At 54.4% G+C, this 17756-nt stretch overlaps 1 protein-coding gene and 1 long non-coding RNA gene across 5 annotated transcripts in view; one reads left to right on the top strand and one right to left on the bottom strand.

Annotated features, from left to right (window-relative positions):
* TSC1 (TSC complex subunit 1) overlaps positions 1-8198 on the bottom strand; it is a 42149-nt gene extending 33951 nt beyond the window's left edge. For 2 of the 4 annotated variants that reach the window (XM_045196715.2, XM_045196713.2), the window contains exon 1: positions 8090-8198. The gene's annotated coding sequence lies outside the window, so the exon portion shown is untranslated. Of the gene's footprint in view, positions 1-8060 lie in introns of all 4 variants that reach the window. The other 2 variants (XM_024562147.4, XM_045196714.3) reach the window with 2 other exon arrangements.
* LOC128780329 (uncharacterized) lies at positions 7105-9457 on the top strand. Its single transcript, XR_008426254.1, has 3 exons — positions 7105-7489; positions 8106-8330; positions 9152-9457. It is a non-coding gene; the product is annotated as an uncharacterized lncRNA (long non-coding RNA).
* Positions 9458-17756: the final 8299 nt, after the last annotated feature.

Here is a 17756-nt window from a genome sequence, read left to right as displayed (position 1 = left end):
ATGTTGAGACGCCGTAGGACCTCGACCCCTTTGCGTCAACCAGCCGACGATAAAAATGGTCACATTGTCTGTCGTGCTGCCTAAAGTCGCAGAACTGACAACGATGTTAAGTGAAGACTCGCTGTACCTGTTGACTGACTGACTCGGAGTTAAAATAACCCTAAATGTGCAAAGCGGAGTCTGCCTCCAAACACCAACCGTAAGCCAGTCCTTTTCCACGACAAGCATAAAGTATTTGTGAAGAGCCGCCATTTCTCTCCTTTCTCCCCGCTTTTACCCTGCTTTCTGTCCACACTATCTCGTATCAAATATCTGTGCCCAGTGTGAGTATCTGCAGGGTCTGGCACAAATAACTCCCCTTTTTAATGAGCTGGGAATCTATGCCAAATCTCTTACTACAAAATCATACGCATGTCATTCTGTAACGTAACAGTCACACTCTCGCACACCACACGACATTTCAGGTGAAACATTCACAGTGCCGCCCATCTCGTGCGAGGCAGTCGCCTACCCTGCCAACCGCACTCAGTGGCCCTCCTTCCACCAGACCCCATGTAATCTATACGTTCCAGCTTGCTTTTAACACGTGGGCCCTTCGAAGTGGATTGAGGCACGGACTGACCATTGCGCTGACAGCTCCACGAGGACACGGACCAACTGGTCCACCAACGGACACCCATGGCCTACGTCAGCGTCTGCCACATGAGGGGCAAATGACCCCGTTCTGTGGGCGAAGGTTCCAGCAGCTCCTTTGGTGGCCATCCCCGGGCTGACGGTGGAGCATGAGGGCTGAGCCTCGCACACCACATGCACCCAACTCCCGAGCGTGGGAACCCCTGCAACAAGCCCCCCACGGACCATCCTGGTCCAAGCCGAACCAGGGGACCAAGCAACTCTCCCAACAACTAAAACTTCGCACCCCAGAAGACAAGGTGACTCCATCTCCTTGAGGAGCCACTCCAGGCACCAGCACCATGTGCCTCAGGGACACATGCGAACTGTGTGCAGGGCTGGGGGCAGCCGGCCTATCGGACAGGGCATGCTGGCCCGGCCACTGTCAGGTCACCGAGGAACAAGCTGGAACAGAACACGGGGGCCTCTGGTCCTCGGGACCCTTCCGCCAGCTGGAGCACAGTGAGCCACACAGACTTCTCTCTCCTCCCGTGAACCTCAGCTGGGCCTCTGACCTGAAGGCTGCACCTGAGGCGAGGGTGAAGTCAGGGCATGCACGAGGTGAGACCTTGCAGCCTGCCTGGCCGGCATCCCTGTCCTAGATAAAGGCGCCGGCACAGGGGGTCAGAATGTCTTTGTCCAATGCTCAACGTGAAGTCTCCTGGACGCCAGGATCGCTGCACTACAAAACCACTGCAGGGCGGTCCGTCAGCTCCCCTGTGATGCTGGAACACTGGCGTGTCAAAGGCTGCCTGCCGTGACTGACGTTCTAGGTGTTTGTCCATTTACTGGTTTATACTTAAGTCCTGCCCTACTGGGGCAGCACCATTCTGGTCAATAAAGTGACGCGTGAGCCACAGCTTCCTCATCAGAAGCAAGGAACAGAGAAGCCTCTCATCGAAGGTGTGCACACCACAAGGGGGATGGAGGGAAGCACCTGTCACAGCATCGGGGGTCAATCCATGTTCTTAGCTTCAAAAGCCAAAATGAGAAAGAAATGCCCCCGATCTACGTTTTCCCTTTTGACCGCTTGAAGAGACGCTCTCCCCCGAATGCAACCGCATGTCTACACGCAGTCTCTGAACAAAAATACGCGGCAGATCTGAGGAAGAGGAGGGCCCTGTGCTCCAGGACCCTGAGACCAAAGAGAAGGAACACAGGCCAGCTTGCTTTCGCAGGTCACCTTCCGTTCACACCCCGGGTGTTTACAGACTGATGGCCGTGTACCTGGGGTGCCACACCAACTCCAGCACACCTGCCGCGTGCAGCTGCCGTGTGCAGGACCCACGCACGTTTGTCACACATCTGCCCTCAGCAAGACGCACGGCAGGCTGGGAGAGGGCCGGGAGTGACACTCCCTGTACGGACGCAGCGGCTGGCACCTCCAGGCCTTCAGACTTTTGGAAAGCCAGCGTTGTGTGTGGCCTCCTACCCCTAAGGGTCCCAGAACTGCAAGTCACACAGAAAAGGTACCTGCGAGCATATTGCCCAGGATAATTTTGTACACGCTAGTCTGTGCTAGAAACCACAACTACAGGTGTAAATGAAGGCCACTATCTCTTCACTATACATGTTTTCTGCATTTAGGTTTTTATCCAAAGTAACCCAAAGACAGTTCAGGCCCAGGTTCGGGCCCAGATGAACTATTTCATTGCCAAGTGCAGCACGTGTGAAGCAGAAACATGTATTACTACGTCAATGGTACAGTAAGGCACTAGTGCACTCGCACTAGCACGCTCAGCTCTGAGTGGTTTCTTAGAGCAAGGTGCTGCCTTCAGCACACATGCATCCACACAGGGTGAGACTCGAGCTCCAGTCCCCACCCCCACCGCAGAGGGGAAGGGGAAGGGGTAGAAGTACGACTCAGTGTGTGAGTAAAGCAGTTGACGGCAAGACCTGCCAAAGCAGGCAGTCGCGTGTGGCCTCACGGCCACAGCAGCGCCGGTCCTCCTCAAGGTCACCTCCGCTGGGCAGCAGAGCTCCTGATCCCACTCACGCTTCTGCCTTCAGGGAGCTTGAGGGGCAATTTGCTGAAGCTTCCGTCCTATTTCAAAGGTTGCCTGCAGGCATGGAGCTTGATTTTAGAAAGGCATACTTCTTCTACAGATAATGCCTCTCATGTTTTGACTTTCTATTAACATGAACAAAATCATTTACCAAGAAAACACAGACCAGACAGATACCATGTATGTGTCACAAGTCACTATACGGAGCTTCCCCCAACAGAAACCTGAGCAAACTAAGATTTCTTTAGCACCAAAGCAGGGACACCCACGGAACAGAGGCACAGCGTTTGATCACTCGGGAAGTGGTCCTGCAACGCGGGCCTCACGCCAGCATCGCCGGCTCCACCTGGAATGTGTCGGGAAGGCCAGCTCCTGGGCCCTGCCCGGGCCTTGGAGGCACAGACTGCAGGAATGGGTCTCCTGGGTGGTCCTGACGCCCAGTACAGGTTGAGTACAGGTTGGTTCAGGAAGAAAAAAGGATGAAGGCAAGAAACATTAAATATGTACTTTTATATGTACTTTGAGGTTCAAAGGGAAAAAAACAGTACATAACCCTTGGGAAAAAGCCCCATGGAATTCTGCCAGGTGCTGAAGGCGCCAGCACGGACGGAATGCCAACCCTGATGAGCACCTAGCGAGTTACAAGCCTGAGCTCTCCGCTGCTGATTGTTTTTTAATGTGGCACCTAAAGCTGAATTTCCAGTGAAGTGTAACAAACCTTTCAATATAAAAGTTTGAAAAGATAATTTATAATACAAACAGTACATGGGCTCATCTTTAAGAGACCTGGGTTTTTCCTACCTATTGGTGGGTGAGGGGTGAGGGAGAAACTGCTTTTAATAAAGCCCAAGTCCATTTTTAAGAGCAATAATTTATCTAGAACAGCAATTTTTCAACCAGTATGCCCTACAAATTTTTAAAACATGCAGTACCTGACCATTTAGTTAGGGCACTGACCTCTTTCCCCTTAGATGGGCAAATAAAAAAAATGACAACAGCCAACACAACAATAGTCGCCTGGTGTGAATGAATCAAAATTATACCTATTTTTTGTCAGGTCAACAAAAACTGGGGGGGGGGGGGGTTGGTGCTACAGAATTGTAGTAATTACTTTGTGTGTGCGTGAGATGAAAAGGCGGAGCACCGCCAACCTAGAAGGGTAAGCTGAGCTCCGAGCTGGGGCTGCGGGGCTCCCGAAGCTGCAGTGCGTCACATCTCTGAATTTTCTTGGTGGTGACGGAACGGGAAGGGATATTTGTTGCATAGTTTCCCTGGATTTTCAGAGGGGAACTGAGCTCCCCTGCCCCGCAAAAAAGGTTAAGAACCACTGACCTATGAGTTAGTTTACGAGATTACAGGTCAGGCAGTTTAACACAGTGGAATACTAAATTGGGGGGCTCTGGAGTCAACAACAAGGTTTAAATCCCAGCTCAGCAACTAAGTGCCTTTAAGCCTCGGTTTCCACATCTCCCTATCCTGTCTCTCAAGGCTGTGGGAAGAGTTAATAGGATCATATGTGCAAAATATTAGAACAGTGTTTGGTTCATAAGTACTCAATAAATATAAACTCTATTATTAAAATATTACTACAAAATGTATTGCTGGATACGTAAGTTTCAGGAGTCTATCAATTCAACAACTTGTATTTGAAACATTGATAAAACCCTTCTGTAACTTAAAATGTATACATTTCACGTTGGTTACTGTGTTGGAGAAACTCCCAAGGCAATCAGGGCTCCCTGACTGCAGGCACGAAGGTCAGCACAGTTGTCCTTCCTTATCACTCGCCACTGTGCCTTCTGCCCTCACCAGCAGAAGGGCGCCCTGGCCCTCATCACTCAAACACTCCATGGTCTTGCCTGCCACTATCTCTACACAGTGACCCGTGAGGTCTGGGCCAGAAGCCACCGTGCCTTGTTTGGATCAAACCTTGCTTTTCAAGGCACTTTACTCATCAGATGCCAATCTGAATTCATTTAACCTTTAAAAATATTTGGTACCTTTTACTACTTTGCTGTATAGAACAAAAGTTAGTACTGCACAAGAGAAGAAAAAAAAACAGCAGTCCTGAGAATGAACGAATAGGTAATGATTTTTTTTTATTCTTCCCCAAAAAAGAGACGTTAATTTCTAGTAACTATAGGCATAAGAAGTAAATCAGAAAATTGCTGATGGTAGGTAGACCTCTTTCAGACCAACTTGCAAGAGGAAAAACGAGTATTTCATGAAAACGAAATTCTATTGAACCATTACGGAAAGAACCCAGTGAGTATAAACTAACTAAAGAGCTACAGGCCTGACTGCTGAGTGTACTTCTTTCAGGACAGCAGCTACTTAAATGACAAACAAAACTAATACAAATAAAACCAGTCTCTCAAAGAGAAACTTAAAGGAAATTACCTTTTAAAAGTAATGTGATATAGACCTGGCTGGTGTGGCTCAGTGGATTAAGCACCCGCCTGCAGACCAAAAGGTTACCGGTGTGGTTCCCAGTCAGGGCACATGCTTGAGCTGCAGGCCAAGTCCCTGGCTGGGGGCGTGTGACAGGCAAACCAGTTGATGTATCTTATGGATCAATGTTTCTCTCCCTCTTTCTCCCTCCCTTCCTGTCTCTCTAAAATAAATAAATTAAAAATATATATTTAATTAATAAAATAAAAATAATATAATATAGCCCTGGCTGGTGTGGCTCAGTGGAATGAGTGCCGGCCTGCAAACAGAAAGGTCGCCAGTTCAATTCCCAGTCAAGGCACATGCCTGGGTTGTGGGCCAGGTCCCCAGTTTCGGGGGTGCGAGAGGCAACCGATGGATGTATCCCTTGTGTATTGCTCGCACATTGACGTTTCTCTCCATCTCTCTCTGCCTCCCCTGCCCCTCTCTAAATTAAAAAAAAAAAAATTTAATATTGTGATATAAAGGAAAAGATAAACAGGTCAAGCTACAAGTCACCAATTTGCTTAGATATTATAAAGCCATTAACACTTTGATTCAATCGGTTTACTCAGAATATTTAACTGAAGCAGCAGGAGAGCCTTAAATCACAGAATTTTAGATGTAGGAACACTCTGGTTTTCAATCCGACTCATTTCACAGATGAAGAAACTGATGCTGGAACTTCAGGGACTTGCCCAAAGTTGAAAGCTATCTGACTTTCAGAAAGCTTGAAACGACTGATACATGGCTGTATCTGGCTCATCTGCACCCCAAAACGCCCAATTAACTCCAGCAGAAGCTGATTTTGGCCCACCGTGGCCCTGGGGCCCAGAAAAAAGCACGCCTACACCCCAACAAACTTTAAAAGGAGACAGAGCCGTCACGTCAAGCCGGCTATGATTCGGAGCCCAGAATTCACCCCACTCCACACATACCAGAGGTCAGAAGCTATTTTCTAAAGTGCCCTGCAGTAAGTTATAAATTCAAAGAAAACCAGCCAAACTGAAGACTGAAGGCACCGGTCCTCAACCTCTGGTGCACATCAGTCACCTCTGACTCCTCCCAAAATGCACGCGCACATTCAGGGTGCCCCCCCACCCCCCGACAGCATATGCACGTCTACCTGCCACCTGCGGGGTCTGCCTTGTGCGGGGGGAGGGGGGGCCCAACGCGGTCCGCACTACTCGGCGCGCGGCGCGCGGACAGACAAGCACCTGCTAGACGCGTCCTAGGAAGACACCACCGGGCCGCACCGGCGACCAGCAGTCGGAGGGCCTCGCTCCCAGCCCAGGGGCTCTCGCCGGGGATTCGGGAGCGCACCCCGGCTTCACGGTGCCAGGAAACGCGCGAAGGAGAGAAAGCTTACATCACCGCCTTCCCGGCACGTGACGTCAGAGTGTTCCGGGTGAACGTTCGCTTTGGTAAGAGGGGGTCTTCCACTTACATCTCGTACAAACACCCCCAAGTTTCCACCAGGCGGTCCGGAGGAAGAGTCCGCACTCCCCGGGGAGCCGAGACGCCTGCCTCGCTGTCCACTGTCGCGTCGACCGTTACAGGCCCACCTCCCCGCTCGCCCGAGACCCGCCCCCACATCTGCACACGCCCGGTGCACCCGGGGGGTCCAACTCCGGAATCCGCTCGGCCGCACGTCGAACTCAGACGGGATCCCGACATCACAAACCAAAGCCCCTCGGAGGAGTGCTGCTCTGTTCCGGGACTTTTACAGCAGACTCCGGGCAAAGTCAGGCGCTGTTTCTACGCTTTCTCCCAAAAACCCAGCACGGGCGCTGCGGCCGAACTTCCCTCCGCGGCCGACTCCCCCTTTCTAGAAAAACGCCCCCTACCTTCCGGCCGGACCGGCCCGGCGCCCCGCACGCCGCGGCCGTCCCAAGCCGAGGCCGAGGCTCGCGGAAGGAAGCGCGCGCGGGCACCGGCTCAGTCCGAGCACCGACCGCGACGGCAGGCCGGCTGCGAGCAGGTAACGGACGCGGGAGCGCCGCGCGGGGGCGAATACGGAGCAGGACGCGGCCGGCAATCTCTCCGGGCCTCGGTTTCCCCTTCGGCGCATCGGCGGCGATCTCGGTGGGCGCCTCCGCGGGGTCTCCGGGGCTAAGGAGGCGACGGCTGCGGAGCGCGGGCTCGAGGAGCCCCCACCACGGAGAGTGGTCGTTCCTGGGGGACCGCGCCCCTCCCCAAACACCCCGCTGTGCAGAACACGCCCAGCAACCCCTGGACAGCGAACGCGAGGCGGAGCTGCGCTTCGGGAAGCCCGCCGCGACCGCAGGCCCGCACCCTCCAATCCCTCCGGTGAATGAATGGGCGTCGAGGCGCGGCTCAGCGAACGGCCGTCCCCGGAGAACCGCCTCGGCCGCCCCGAGGTAACCGTCTCCCACCGTCGATTCCACGCCCAGAGCGCCCCCGCGGCGCCGCCCCGCAGCCCCGCACGCTCCAGCGGCGGCGCTAGGCCGGGCGCCCCCGACGCCCGCAGGCAGCCTCCACTCATCTCCCCCTCCCCCGGCCCCTCTCGACGAGCCCCGGGGCCTGCCTCGCCGCCCGGGCCTGCCCCTCCGCCCCGGGCCTCTCCGCCGCCCTCCGCACCCCGCGGCAATCTGTCACCGCCCCCCCAGGTTACGGGCTGCCGAGGGGGCTCACCTGCCCCCTGGCCTGGTCGCCGCGGCCCGGACATGCCTCCGTCCGCCCCCCAGAGCGCCGAGAAAGGCCAAGTGCCCGCCAGGCCCGCCTCTCTAGCCCAGGGACCGCCGGGCCCACCGGAGGCAGCGCGTAGTGAGAGGGAGGGGAAAGCTCTGCGAATCCCCCTTCCCGGGGTCCTGTCCTCTGCAAGGGAGCCCCTTGCCCCCGTTCCCCAGGGCCTCCCCGCCTGGGGTCAAGGTGCCAGGGCAGCCCCGAGAAGACCCCATGAAAGGGAGGGGGCGACACCCCCATACTCACCCACGGTCTCCTCCCCCTCAGCTGTTTACCTCACAGTTCCTCCAGCCTACAGGGCGCCGCCATCTTGGACGTACAGCACCTCCCCCGTCGTGAAATGTCCACGGCCGGATGCAGCCTCCGCCACGAAAAGGAGTCCCCAGAGGGGTCTCGCCTCTGCCTCGAGCCCAACGACAGACGACTGCCGTCGGCAGCCCCGTTAGACTGAAAAGGCCGTGATTCTCACTAATGATAATGGAGAGTAGTCGAGAAATAGCGAGGAGAGTTTATAAGGTACCGGGGGGGGGGGGGGGGGGCGGGGACGAGCGGAAGGATCCCTAAATAAGACCACTGAGAGATCTTGTGACTCTGAAGGAGGCAAAAAGAAGGGCCGGTGCGGTGGGAGGAGCCACGCGAGAGGGCGAGAGGCGGGGCGAAGTCACGTGGCTTGGCTGACCAGGCGGGAGGGGCCGTGCGAGAGGCGTAAACAAGTTCGCGGAGCTGGGTGTGGTTGGGCTGCCTGCTGCCTTTCCTGGGCTTGTGTCCCCGGCAGACTCAGTGGCCGTCTGTAGAGCTGCCATCCCTTGTCCCGCAGAGCTCCTAGGGCCCGCCTGGGTGGAGGGTCCGCCGTGCAGCCTCGCAGGAGTAGCAGCTCCGCAGGGCAACAGGGAGGCGCTGCACCAGGGCACCCTAGCCTTTGCACAGCGTTTGCAAAAGCCTACCTGTGGACTGTGAAGAACCGCTGGGTGCTGCCCTCAGGCTACTGACGCTGCAGACGTGGTCGCCACGTCTCCCGAAGCCACCTTAATTAGAGCAGGCGGCTTTATTTATTAATCTATTTATTTTAGAAAATTCCTATGAGTTTATTTGAGCCAAATTAACATTTGCGGGGAAGCAAAATAACCGATTTTTAAAAAAAAAATCCTCCCCAGACCAGACGGCTTTAAAATCAGAACCCCTTGCCCTGGCTTGTGTGGATCAGTTGGTTGGGCCTCGTCCTGCAAAGTGGAAGGTCGCAGGTTCGATTCCCTTCCCGGGCACATGCCAGGATTTTGCGTTTGGTCTCTGGTTGGGGTGCCTACAAGAGACAACTGATGGATGTTTCTCTTCCACAGGATGTTTCCCTCCCTCTCTTCCCCCTCCCTTCTCCTCTCTCTCAAAATGAATAAATGCACAGATACAAAGTGGCGCGAGCAGAGGCAGAGAGCAAGAAGAAGTTTCACGGTAGTCTGAAAGGCTTTCTGAAGGAATGGGCATCCTGCCGGGTCTTTTTTTTTATACTTGTTAGATTCATCTGTACTGTTCACTATGGTTATAGTTCATTCTCCCTGCAGTACATACAGTACTTCATGGTGTGAGTGTACCACCATTTGTGATCCATTCTCTTTTTTAAAATTGGGCTGACATTGATCCATAAAATGATACAGGTTTCAGGTGTCCAGTTCTGTAACACATCCTCTGTATATTGTGTGGTCACCACTCCAACTGGCTGGATTAAAGGCAGGAGAGGTAGGTTTTATTGAAATGAAATGGGAGAGGTGGCTGGGAATAAACAGGCATTCCAGGCCAGGAGAACTGAAGAAGCAAGAGCTTGGAGGCAGGAAAATGCTGGGTGAGTCATGGGAAAAACAAGTTTTGTCTTGGGAACCAATCGGGTCGCAGTGCACAAGGCCAGCCTGGTGGGCTTTGCCAGAGGGCACAGAGGGCCGGCCTGGGCCAGCCAAGGGCTGCTGCTGGCCTGTGTTCTGTCTTGGTGAGAATCAGAAAAAGGCAGCCCCTCCACGCCCTGAGCCCATGTGAGCAGAGGCCGGGCAGTGTTTCTGCCCCTGCCCCCTCACCCCAGCCCTCCTGGGGCCCTTGGGGCAGTGCACACTTTTATAACCACGCTGCCTTCTGGGGCAGGTGAGTATGATCTGGGTGCACATCTGCAGTCACACACGGTTATGGAGACAGTTTGGGGGGAATCGAAAGCTCTTGATCCAAACAGACCAGAGTTTGGATGCAGGTTTCTACCATCATACTAACTGGGGGAGGCTTCATCTCCCACCCAACGCAGGGGTTTGGGTTGGATTTGTTGAGATATGAAGCTTTACCGTATTTTGCAGTGTATAACGCACACCCATGTTTTTGTGTGCATTATACACAGAGTGTGCCCATTATTACACCCGTGGTGTGTAATCATTATACCCAGGTATAACGCCCATCCTTATTTTTCCCTCAAAAGTTTGGGCTAAGGAGTGCGTATTATACACGGCAAAATAGGTCACTGGTGTAGAGCCCAGTTCAATAGCTGTCAGTGTTTCTACTGTGTTACCTGTGCGCACAGCCAGCCCTCGTCACGCCCAGGGTCAGTTCATCAAAGGCTAACTTCTGTGTAGCCACCAAAGCCGTGGCCAGAGAGGGAAAGGTTGGGGGAGGAGCGGGAGGGTCTGGGGCATCCCACTTCTGCTGGTCCACCAACCTTTGCGTTCACGGCAGGCCAGGGACTCAGGGACACTCAGACTTCTGAGACTGCCTGTGATGGGGAAAGTTCAGGGGAAGGGCGAGAGGGAGGGGACAGGCACCAGAGCCCTGACTCACGAACCCCCTCCCCACGCCAGCTTTCCTTGGACTGGTGACCTCATTCTGCTGGAATGTTCTTCTCCATGGAAGAGAGGGGACAACAGGGAGCTCATCAGCTCCTGGCCTTCAAGGGGCCATACCACATCACTACTGTTTATACAGTGTCTAGAAGAACATGGTAATTGTTCTCTTGCTTTAGGCCCCCAGCAGCAAGTGACAAGAGGCTGGAAAGGACAGGCAGAGGCAGCTGCCATCTCCAGCCACTGCCCAGTCTGGCTGCCCAGACATTTGCCATTTTTCTGGGGTTGATTTCTGTCCCTTGCCAAACAGATGTTAGACCACTTCCTTACTCGTACCACCCTGGAGCCTCCCCTGTAGCAGGGGCTTCCCCAGCTGTGCAGCTTCTCCCCTTCTCCATCCTGTGGACACCTGTAGCGCCACCATCAGGCCATAGGCCCCTGGACCCCATCGTTCAGCTGAAGTGATTGACCTACAGTTGGACATGTGACTTGAGCTGTTACAGTTGGGGTCCTTCCCTGGGTCTTTATCTCTGGGTGCTAAAAGAGAGATTTTGTCTTCCCTCCTGGGGTCGCTGGACTGGGGTGAGAAGCTGTGACCCTCGCCCTCCCCTCTTCTACATAAGCTCCATGAGGAGTCCAGCCCAAAGGTGGAAGAGCCAAAGAGAGACAGAGATGGAAAGAGGAACATAGTTGCTGTCGCCCAAGTTTCCAGGATCCCCAAGACCAGCTTCACCCTGGTCTTCCAAGTCCCGTGAGTCAGTGACTATTTTTGCCGACGCTGGTTTCTGTTTGGGTTTCTGTCCCTGGCAAACAAACAGCCTTGCAGAGGCCAGGACATGCAAAGGCCTGCGCAAGGGACCCACCAGTCACAAGGGCCTTTCGGCCTGTGTGTGGCAGTCCCCGCCAGTCGCCCTGCCTTCAGTGGCCACACACGCTCCGGAGAGTGGTCCCCAAGGCCCTCCAATCTCCTCATCGTCCCCTCGCTGTTCAGCTCTGTGTCCAATGGATTAAAATTACATATATAGTCACACATGTCACATACACATGCATGTACTTTTAACTCACAGAAATGGACGGTGTCACCGGCGGCGGTCTGCCTCCTACTTCCCCCCCACTCTGCATTAGATTCGAAGCTCTGTGCGCAGGGCTCCGCAGACTCCCAGCCAGGAGCTTCCAACTGCTGCCGTCGTTCAAGCCGGCCCTCTGCCCCGGTGTGCTCGCCCGCTCTTGGTGCCTCCAGACACTGCGCCACCGTACTTGTTCTCCTCTGAACCCGGCTGAGAATTCCTGGGGACGCACGCCGAGGGGTGACAGTGGCGGGTCAGAGGGTGCATATGCACTCGCTTGGTTGTTTTCGGGAAGGTTCTTTTTTTAGCTCTATTGGGGTATAACTGATAGACAAAAAATTGCACGCACTTAATGCGATCTTTTTTTATTATTTATTTTTAGAGAGAGGGGAAGGGAGTGAGAAAGTGTGGGAGAGAAACATCAGTGTGTGGTAACCTCTCATGCGCCCCCTCATTGGGGACCAGGCCCGCAACCCAGGCATGTACATGCCCTGACTGGGAATCGAACCGGCAACCCTTTGGATTTTAGGTCAGCACTCAGTTCACTGAGCCACACCAGCCAGGGCTTAATCCATGCATCTTGATGGCTTTGGACACAGGCACGTATTTATACACCACGACCGCCATACTACACATATCTCTCACCTCCGAAAATTTTGCACAGAACTTACTTGGTTTTTAAAGATTTTACTTATTTATTTTTAGAGAGAGGGGAAGGGAGGGAGAAAGGGAGAGAAACATTGACGTGAGAGAGAAACATCAATCAGTTGCTTCTCATATGCATCCGGACAAGGGCCTAAACTTGCAACCCGGGCATGTGCCCTGACCGGGAATTGAACCGGCGACCTTTGGGTTTGTGGGACAATGTCCAACCAACAGAGCCACACCGGTCAGGGCGCACAGGTTTACTTTTAAGAAACACCCCCCAACTGTTCTTCAGGACGGTGGCCCCAGGCCGCACTCCCTCTGCAAGTCCCGCCGATGCCTGCGTCCACGCCAGCACGTGGCTCCACCTGGCTCTTGAACTTCTTTGTCTTCAGTACAATAGGGCTATAGTGACATGTTGTTTTAATTTACTTCCCTCCGACTACTAATGAGATGACATATTTCTTCATATTCTTGTTAGTCTCCTGGGTTTCTTTCTCTATAAGTTGCTGATTTTTATCCTTCGACCATCTTTTCCCTGTAGAGCTACTACCTTCTTGTTGGTTTGCAGGGGTGTCTTACGTATTCTAGGAATGTGCCCTCTTTGGCTACACATATTTCAAGTGTCTTCCCCCGGATCTCATCGCTTCCTATTAATTACATTGTACTTCATCGGAAAGAGGCATTAATTTTGATGTTATCACACTTATCTTTCTTTTAACTTAAACTTTTGAGTTTTTGAATTTTTAAGAATGCCTCTTCCAACCAGCCCCTGGTGGTTGCGGCAGTCTTTGACATCCCTTGTCTTGTGGCTGCCCCTCCATCTGCCCCCCCTCCCAGCACAGGAGAAGGATGTGGGGAACAGGTGACAAAGTCCTACCCCCACAGTTGCTCCTTAACTCACCTTTATCATGGAGAGAGCTGACTGACACCACTGTCAGCAAGTGACCAAACTCCTCCTTGCTAAGAAAAGACAGCGTGACATCCGGTCCTCCCTGTCCGGCGGAGCCCACGGCCTCACCTGCAGAGACTCTGTACCTGGGACTGCACACCTGAATCTAATCAAGCCTTGACCCTACCTGCCCCTGTGCGTGGGATGGAGGAACAGCTTAAACGTCACCACCGGAAAGCAGTCAGACAAACCCACAGTGCGGGGCCTTCTACCAGACTGGTCTGGACCCCTGAAGGGTTGGGAGGGAGGGGAGTCTGTCAAAGGAAAGGGTCGAGAGCACTGTTCCATCACATAGGACCCTAGAGAAGCAAGCAAGTGCGAGGCTCGGACTTGGCAGGGCCCTGACCCTGAAAGAGCAACTCTGGAAGAAAACTGGGGACATTGCAGACCTGTGAACATAAACGGGACTTTCGACAATGTTAGGGAATTACAATTTTCTTAGCCGCGGCAATGACATTGTAGTTAGGTGATTGGTTTGTGAGGAATGGCCTTACTTGCGGGAGCTACAGGCCCAAGTGTTTATGGGTGAAGTGTCATGAGGTCTGCAACACGCTTTCAGACGTCGTACCAGACAGAGCGTACTCACACGTACCGACGTGCACGCAGAGAGAGCCCGCACATTTGGCAAACGTGCGCTATTGTTCACTGCAGGTGGGGGCTGGGTGGGTGCTCCCTAGCCCTTTCAACTGCGTCTCTTTTTGAACGTTTCCATGACAAAAACGCGAAGACATTTTTGAAGATGGGAAAACAATTGGAATCCGCCCTGGCGGACGTTCTGAGATGCTGGTCACGAGGTGGGGAGAGCGTCGGGCTTCAGGTCCGCCTGCCTTCCCCTCCCTGCACCGGCGCACCCGGACCTGGGAAACGCAGCCCCGGCGAGGTGGCGGGAGCACAGACCGCAGGACGTGCCCTCTGAACCCCTTTGTAAGCTCGTAGTCCCACGGCTGCGTGAGCATCCCCGCCGTCTGCTCAGGGAACTTTCTCTTCCTGCCAAACCGGAACTCTGTCCCCACTAAAGACCACTTAGCCCTCCCCCGTCCAGCCTCGGGAAAGCACCATTCTCCCAGGTGCCGCCTCCCTGAGTTTGACTTCCCCAGGGACCGCGTGTGGGTGGAGCCTACAGTATTCGTCCTTCTGGAACTGGCTTCTTTCACTCCGTACTGTCGTCAAGGTTCGTCCAGGTGGTGGCAGGTGGCAGGATTTCCTTCCTTTTGAAGGCTGAATAATGCTCCACTGCGAGGAGCAGCCACGTTTTGTTTATCCTTCGGCTGTGCACAGACGGTGGGCGGGTGCTCTGAACTCGGCCGCTGGGAAGATGGGACAGGTCCCTCTCTGAGTCTCTCCTCCGGGTGCTCTCAGGCGCCCCTCCAGCCGTGGGTGGCTGGATCAGGCGGGATGGCTTATAAAGGGTTCCAGACGATTTCCAAGTGGCTCGTTACACGTGTCTTTTTAAATTGCAGCCTCTCACCTTGCGTGGCCAGGACCTCTCAGCTGTCCCTCTCTCCCTGGCCTCTACACTGTGCTCTTGTTTTATTCGGCAGAGGGGACCTGCCTGCGGGCTCACAAGTTCGTAAGGAGCGACAGAGAAGGAAAAGGCTTGTTCTTCAGGGGACTCAGATGAAATGGTCACTTGAAAATCTCTGAAGGCAGCAGGCATAGGCAAAACAGATGTAAATTGGATGCAAGGCCTGGTGGGTGGAAGGCTCCCTCCCCATCGATTCCCCCAGGGCAGGTCTAGTGCTGGCCAGGATCCAGACAGAGCCCCCAGTGTGAGTAGAGGGGTGTCGTTCCCAGATGCCTTTGTATGTCTGGTCCCCTATGGAGGTGGGTGCCTCCCCCCGAATGTCCATCCTTGAGTTCCTCACTGCTTTATGCGTTCGTTTCAGGCTTTGCTTCCTGGGCCTGGAGACTGAGGCCCTGCCCGAGGCCCAGAGCCCCACGGCCACTAAGCTGTGGGGGAGACAGGCCTCGCCCAGCTCAGCAGCCACAGCAAAGCCCTGTTTGCAGAAACTGTCCAGGCGGCACAGCTGCCTGCCACCCACTGGGGGGCGCTATGTAGTGCGGCTTGACGAGGCAGGTGAGGACCACTGGGAAATTTTCACCCTGTTAAGCCTGGCTGGTGAACACACACACACACACACACACACACACACACACACACACGTGCACTCGTGCACACACAGCTTGTCCGGGAGAGTGTGGGCTTGCACTTGGGCATCGCACACTCACTGTGAGGTGCCAGGCGTGGTTCTGGGAAAACACTGCAGAGTAGAAGGGGGGGAGTCCGTGCCCTCGTGGATCTGGCTGATCGCCACCCCCCCTCCCCACCCCCACCCCCCGCATTGTGGACTTGGTCCTGGCGCCAGCCGCACCTGGAAGTTGGTCCTCGGTTTCCCCAAGTGGTAAAACACTCCCCGGGACTGAAAGAGACAAGGCTTGTGAACCCCATACCCCAGCTGGCCCAGGGCAGCTCTTCACGGAACTTTGGTTCCTTCCTCCCCGTCTCTGCGGCCTGCGAGGGGCTTCCTGCACACGTCCAGAGAAAAGGCGAAGATGGAAGTCAGCGGGAGTTCACGCAGCAGGAACCAAATGTCAGGTGTCTCGTTTAATCATCCACCCGCCTCAGAAAGGGCGCGGCCCACCTGGAGGGGTCAGGCTGGCACGGCCCAGGTGTCTTTTCTCCCCAGCAAATAAGGCTGCTCTCGACCTTCTTTCTGGTTAGAGAGACGAAGAGCAGAGTTCTATAGTCTGCTGTTGAGCGTTGCTGCCGAGAAGTAGCAACGCACACATTCAAAGTGGTTTCGCATTTACAAAACGTTTCTGCACGCATTCTCTCACTTGCTCTCTACGACAGCCCCAAGGGAGGCGCATCCTTAGCCCCACTTCCCAGGTGTGAACTGGGGGTCTCGGGAGGCCCCAGGTCCCGCAGCTGGGTGGTGCTGCCAGTCCGCCCGGTGACACTGGAGGATTGGATGTTGCTGCTCTGTCAACTGCCACCGGGCATTTATGGTTTATAAAAGAGGTGAGATGGCCGCACCGGAGGCCACAGAAGGACGGTCACCATGGTGAAGGGCTTTCAGGGAGAGTGCGGAGGCCCCACCCTGGCTCTGCGTATCTGGAGTCCTGCCCCCTTGGCACAGCACTCTCTAGGCCTCAGTTGCCCCTTCTGAAACCTCCAATGGATGAGCTGGGGATCTGCCGTCACTCTGCCTCCCCGGTCCTCACAGGCCTCTGGCCAGAGCTTTGCTTGAGGAAAATGGACAGAGACTCCTGCAGTGGATCTGGCTGAGGGTGGGAGAGGCCGATGGGCTTCCTGGTTGTCCTGTTATCTCCTGGACCTGGACAGGGGTCGAGGGTGCCTGTTCGCTGTCCCTTCCAGGGTTGCCAGGAGGTGTCAGGCAGGGGCATGGGACCGGGGCACAGGCCTTTCCCACCCAGACAAGCCCCTGCCCCCCACCTGATGCCTCCAGTTCCCTCTTTCCTTTCACGCTCCTCTAAGGCCAACCAACCACCTTGTGACATGAACACGCCCCATGATCTTCCTCCGGGAGGTGGCCTGTGCCCCTCAGGGGACTCATGGGGGCCGGACCAAAGGGTTGAGTTCACCCTTCTCAGACTGAGGGAGATTTTGCCCAACTGTGTGGGACTCCGCAGCAGAGGGGCAATAAAGATTATTTTTAATAATAAAGATTTGTTTGAATTCAGCCCTGGCTGGTGTGACTCAGTGGATTGAGCCCTGGCCTGCGAACCAAAGTATTGCTGGTTCGATTCCCAGTCAGGGTACATGCCTGGGTTGCGGGCCAGGTCCCCAGTAGGGGGAGCTCAAGAGTCAACCACAGATTAATATTTCCTTCTTTCTCCCTCCCCCTCTGTCTAAAAATAAATAAATAAATAAAGGCTTAAAAAAAAGACTTGCTTGAATTCAAAAACATTATATGCATATGAGAGGGAGACCGGGAAAGGCAGGAGGAGGGAGGGGGCAGGGAAAGAGGGAGAGAAAGGAAAGCAGGAGGCATGGGGAGAGAAAACAAAATACCTGCCAGGACAGAGTGCATACTCTTTATTTTATTCTTCCTACTCCGATCATGTATGACTTTTGTAATTTAAGCAGCAATTAGATACACTAGATAGATGATAGATACATACACACACAATTTTGTGTTTTCAGCTTTTTGCCAGAGGAAAAGGAGGCAGGAGCGCCACCTCGTGGTGACATAGTGAATTGCGTCTTCTAGTGGAGCATGGGCACCTGGAAGGGGGGAGAGAGGAGCCTGCAGGACGGTGCCATCCCCCAGTGCCAGGCAGCGTTTGCAATCAGGGCCTCCTCCACCTCTGCCTGCAAGTCCTGGCAAGGAGTCTGGGTTTGGAAAGAGCTCTGCAATCTCCCTGAAGGACTGAGTCAGCAGGACAGAGTATGGGGGATTTCCTGGCTCCAAGAGGCAGGTAGAAGAGGCTGGCCCCAGGTTGCAGTGGG

This window comes from Desmodus rotundus, chromosome 1 (assembly GCF_022682495.2).
Source record: "Desmodus rotundus isolate HL8 chromosome 1, HLdesRot8A.1, whole genome shotgun sequence".
Taxonomy (NCBI): domain Eukaryota; kingdom Metazoa; phylum Chordata; class Mammalia; order Chiroptera; family Phyllostomidae; genus Desmodus; species Desmodus rotundus.
This window is presented reverse-complemented; position numbering and strand designations above follow the sequence as displayed.